The sequence below is a fragment of the Cibotium barometz genome, chromosome 14 (assembly GCF_041138505.1).
Source record: "Cibotium barometz isolate CiBa-2024 chromosome 14, ASM4113850v1, whole genome shotgun sequence".
NCBI classification, from domain to species: Eukaryota; Viridiplantae; Streptophyta; class Polypodiopsida; order Cyatheales; family Cibotiaceae; genus Cibotium; species Cibotium barometz.
The window spans coordinates 18,534,065-18,540,064 of NC_141059.1; positions in this window are offsets into that span (position 1 = coordinate 18,534,065).

Below are 6,000 nucleotides of genomic sequence, written 5' to 3' on the forward strand. Positions count from 1 at the left end.
GCTTTCAATCAATATATTAGTTTTGTCTTCTCTCTCATTGTGTTTTTTACACTTACAGAGTGGTTCTAAGTGTATGGTATAACATTGAGTGATTATCCATTATTGTATGCGCTCCTTTACAAATCCCCAATTTTTGACTCTATGGTATCAAAGAGTAGGTTTACGGCTATTCAAGTATAGAACCATTCATTATTGCCACTATTGCAATCCTTCTCACACCATATAATATATTTCTATCTGTAAGAGTTAAAGCCGAATATATTTCTATCTATGTAAATCAAAGCCTAATTGAGTCATCGAGTGTATAAGAGAGAGTTTGAGTTTAGCAAGAGACTATGGGTGCAATTACTAGCTCTTGACTTTTTAGTTTAGTTAAGAGATTGAAGAGGATTTCGATCTCTTCCACAAATTATTTTTTGGTTGTTCCTCCAGAACCCTTAGTGTGAGGCAATTTACATTTTGTTCACTTAGCAAAGAGTAGAGAAGCAACACTCTCCACCTCAAGAGAGGAAATAGTTCTCTTTATTCACAAAACTTCTAAAAATTTGACTTAGATTGAGTTTTGGGTTTTTGTATGCTATTGCTAAGCTTATTACGAAGCTATAGCTCATTATTCCATCAATTGAATGAGAACAAATTCTAACAATGACTGTAGAAAGTTATGTAATGCAAAAAACAAGCCTCCAAACAATTGATTATAATTTTTTAATGGCAAGGAATTTGACAAAACTTTCTTCTACAAAATGGTAATGTACATATTGTTCTACTTTCCCATCATCAACCTAATCAATACATTGACCATGCCAATGGGAGTCAATGAAGTCAAAGTTGAAGAATGAAAGTAAATTCCATTGATGTCATCATGGATGCAAGGACTAGCTACGTGATTGTGTACACCATATAAAACCTCATAAAAATCAATAGCTACATGATTTATGTGTACACCATTTAAGGGCTTATCAAAAGGACTAGCTACATGATTGATACGTACACTATTTAAAGACTTGTCAAAAGGATTCAACACATGGCAACATCTAATTTTGTGGATGGGTGCTCGAATGGTAACACATGGTGAAAAGTGCCTACAACAAGATTAAATAGGGTCATTCAAGCTTATTGTGACTAAATATGTCTTAAGACTAGAATATGTTAGCCCCATTATGAGTTAATTAGGTGTTCTTTGCCATACATGAGAGTAGTAATAAGTGTCATGAAAAGGCACATAAAAGTTGTAATCTTTATGAAAAAGTTGCCCACACCCAAGCTCCAATAGTCAGGTTATGATGTTAAATTGAGTCTCTTTGATAGCAAAGTTGGATAATTCATGCTTAGCAGACTTGGCATAAAAATTTTGGATAGGAAAAACACTCATTTGCACATCTTGAACTGAGATTTGTCATTTATTGATTTTTGCTCCCGTGAAAATGGTTTTCATGCTATGATAAACTTCCTAAAATCATGTCGTGATTGTAAGGATTACCATGCTAATAATATTAAGTCCTTATCTAAAGAATCTTATCTTATCCTCTTAAAAAATGAGCTTTTTCACGCTATGAAAAACCAAAACACTAGTTTTTCACGTCCATGAGAAACACCAAATCTTTTGATTAAGGAAAGATCTAAGACATAAATCAACAAGGAACATCAAAGTATAACAGTGTGCATCAAAACAAACCTCCAAAACAAAATTCAAAAGAACTTAGTTTTTCACGTTGTGAAAGTCTTTTTTCATCATTTTCACGTCATGAAAAACCCTATGAAAAACTCAAGACCCTATCCATATTTGGGCTATTGGAGTATATTTCACACATCCTACATTGAAGCATTTGGACCATTGGAGTATAGTGCACATATATCCTACATTGAAAAAAAAACATTGTTTGCAAGGTAGAGTTATCACATCGTGAAAACTATCGACTTTCATGCCCATGAAAAACCATGTAGTTCAAGCCGAAACCAGGTAATTTTCATGCCATGAAAAACTCAATTCTGTTGAAACCAGAAAGCTGACAAAGCATTGACATAGGTGTAGTGAGTTGAATTTGGCTTGTCTAGACCCATTGCCATGCATTTAAGATATGGGAGAGTGATTGGTGGACAATCTCATTCTAAAAGACAGGTGCATCTAACCACCCAAAATCCTCCTATCAATTAAGTCTTGAATCTAATCAGTTCTAGCACTCAATTGAGCGTGTTTGCTTGGAAAGGATAGGAAAATGTTAAAACTAGTCTTAATAGATATATGGAGAATGCTTCGAGAAACGGGAAGTAGGTGAATGAGAGGATTGTATCTTCTTCCACATTAACCAATAGCCTTTTGGTCTATGCTGAGGGACTATTTGGATTACAACTAGCAACTGAACAAGAAGCTTAACTAGCTGGCTATGGTCAAGTAATGAGCATGGGATTAATGAATGTTGAGGATAGAATAGATACTTAAATGGTACCTCCCCACCAGTAGTATTTTTGCAAGGAAAAACTTATATGAGTACCCATGAACAACCACAGTACACGCCCCATATTAGAAGAGATGTTGCTAGTGCTCTTAGGACTAGGAGAAGAATTATTTCCTACTTCAGAGGAAATGCAAGTAAAGAAAGAAATCAAAGAAGCACAACTGTGAATATAGATGCCAACGCTGAGTGGGTTTACCATTATTTGGCTAATTTTATAATGTCGAGAGTCCGTGAATTTATATCGTGTAAGTGGCATTTTGAATTTGGGTGTGCACAGAATCCTCTAAGAATTGATATGAGTGGTAAGCCTAACCTCCCAAGAGTAAGTGCTAAGTGGAGGTGCATTGCTTTTAGCCAACTAGCTTTTGCAACTTTTTTTGGCTATACCACTTCCGTTGATCAAAATCGGGTGAAATTTGTAATATTTGTAGTCCTTGAGGGGTTTAAGATATATGTAAATTTTGATAGGCATCTAACCATTTTAGGTTGCCCAAAGTATCAGTCATGGTGGAAACCTCTATCCAAAGGGATTCAAGCTGTGTTACCACTTGAGGGCTCCTACTAGCATGCAAGGTGTGCTAGCAAAAATGGTCAAGATCTCTGAGAGCTTGTATGTAAGAGCCCTCTAAAATCAAAGCACATTTAGGGCCTCCTAGAACTACTCCTAGTACTAGCTGTGGAAAACAGAAAAGCACTCCGCACTAGCTAAAATCCAAGATTAAGTGCTAGAAATCTTATTTCCTTGGGATTGATCAACCTCAAATTTGGCCCAAAACTAGTATAATTGTGAACGATAGGTAGATGAAAACCTATGCATAAGCTTGTAGGGCATAAGGCCTCCTCTTTCAAAGTGAGGTTGATAATTTAAATCACGGTTAGGACCCCTGAAAACTGTGTCAAACAAGATGGGATTCGATTTGCCAATAGTATGGACACTTTTGAAGATGTGAGTGTAGCCAAGCATGATTATGAGTTGGATAGGGCCTCTTTTGGAAGCATGCGTGGAAAACTATCTGCCTATGTGGGCCTGGGTTTGTCCTATGTAAAAACTAAGTGTGAGAAAATTGCCCAGACCTCATCTATTCAACCTAAGGTGCTTGGAATGCCTACAAATATTGCACAAGCCAATGGTTTTGACCAGGTGTCAAACAGATAACTAAATCAGCCTCTATCTAAGTAACCCTATATTGCTTGTTGTAAAAATTAAACCAGGGGATTAGTTTAGGTGGCCGAAAACCCATGCAAATGATGTCAAATTTGGTAGAGGTTTGATACATCTGAAGTAGGGGTAACATTGGTCCCATGTGAGAGACCCTACTAATAAGAGTTGACCTTCCTAGGCCCCCTTTTGAACCAAGCATGGAAAGTTGAATGTCAGGGTGTTGGATATTTTGGAGAGCCTAGTAGGTGTCTAGTGGTGAACACCCTCTTATTAAGAGAATGCAAGATAGGGCCTTGGTGCCTATATAAAGCATTATACATGGTGGAAGTATTATTATCATAATATAATCATTGTTGTGATGTACAACAACTCTCTCTCTCTCTCTCTCTCTCTCTCTCTCTCTCTCTCTCTCTCTCTCTCTCTCTCTCGTGTGTTTTCACATATCTCTGTCTCTATGTTGCTCTCTCTCTCTCTCTCTCTCTCTCTCTCTCTCTCTCTCTCTCTCTCTCGTGTGTTTTCACATATCTCTGTCTCTATGTTGCTCTCTCTCTCTCTCTCTCTCTCTCTCTCTCTCTTCCACCCACTATTGTTAAGAAATAGGGATGAGAGTGGAATGCAAGAATGGTTAATCACAAAGATAATGATGCATAACCAAACTCATCAATGCACATAAGCAACGTTAGATGCACTTAGCCTACGATGGGTTAACAAATGAGAGACCATAAATTAAAAGATAAACATGAATACCACAAAGATTACCTTAATGCAATGAGGAGATAAGCTCATGCCCACAAAGGATCCACCACGTTATATTACCAACATATGGTAGCTTGCACAAAGCACTTACAAGAGCTTCTCTCTATACATCCAAAGAGTGTAGGACCTTGTTTATATAGAGAAAAAAGGGAAAAATGTGGAAGCTTCCTAGATTGGCTCCACCATCCCCTAATTATCTCACCAGTCTCACCACCATAAAGTGACTCCTACATCCACGGAACCACCTACATGCCTACACCTGTAAACCATGGTAATAAGAGACCAAATGACCTTAGGATGTCTATTCCTAAGGTGCACACAATATCTATCCACCATCCATACCACACAAGGTGTGCTTGGATCATATCTACCACTACAGAAAAGATATCACTAGGAGAAAATGAATGTCACACAGACTTGTAACAATGGAAGGAGCACAAAGCTTTTAGAAAAGATTATCACTGGTGGCCACATTGGCCTCACAATGACTGCTTCCAGATTGCTTGGCTTCTTTCTACTTATTCTCCTCATCCTGCTTCTTTTTTAATCTGATTATTTGCTAACCCACAGATAATGGAGGACAAAGCTTTTGAATCATTACTTACACACTTATTGATACCATCAGGATCTTCGGAAGGTTTGTTTTATGAGCCATTCACTATGCCTATAGTTCATGATCTACCAATCCCATTTGCATTTTAATACTCCAAGTATGGTACTTGGAACCATCAAACTTCTCAAACTTGTCTAAGAAATGCCCATAATGATGACTGGATGAACTGGACATGGTGCAGACTATCACAACTCACACCAACAAGATAGACTCAATCTGAATACATGCCCATAATGATGACTGGATGAATTGGACATGGTGCAGACTATCACAACTCACACCAACAAGATAGACTCAATCTGAATACATTCACACAACAAGAGTATGTTCTCTCACATAGAGAGGTGCAACAAGATAGACTCAATCTGAATACATTCACACACTACAAAATTAAAACTGTCCTTTCCCAACAATAGATGCATGTGAACACACATAACTTATGAGAGGTTGAGGGATTGGGCAAGGTAATAGTAGTGTGGCTAGTTCTTTCCTTTTTAATTTTATGAGAATTTTTTGATGCTTTTAACTGTGCCTTGGAGTATGGAGATACCTGTGCCTTGGAGTATGGAGATACCTAGTCATGATGGGTTTTCACTCAAAAAAATGAACTATGCTCTATATAGTTTGAGAGCATGATACAACATGATTATCATAAAGATGCAATGCCACATAGGATGGTGGAATTAGGCTTTGAGGAAGTGTGTGAAAGATGCTTACAAAGAGCCTAGTGTGAACACACAGTGCACCTTAATTTTTATAAACCAGTAATCACCAAAAAAATATATTTTTTGAATGGTTGAACTTTCCTCCTAGAATCGAGGGAGAAAAGATACTAGGTGGGTGGAGGCCTTCAATTTGCTGCAATCGGGCAAAATTGTACGCTAAATTTAGTTGAGCGGTTTCACTAAAGATTGCGCCAGAGGAGCCTAAATAGATGCCACCAAATGACACGAAGTTAAATGCTGACTAATCACTTGATTAACACTTAGTTGTTGGAGAGACAACAACAACCA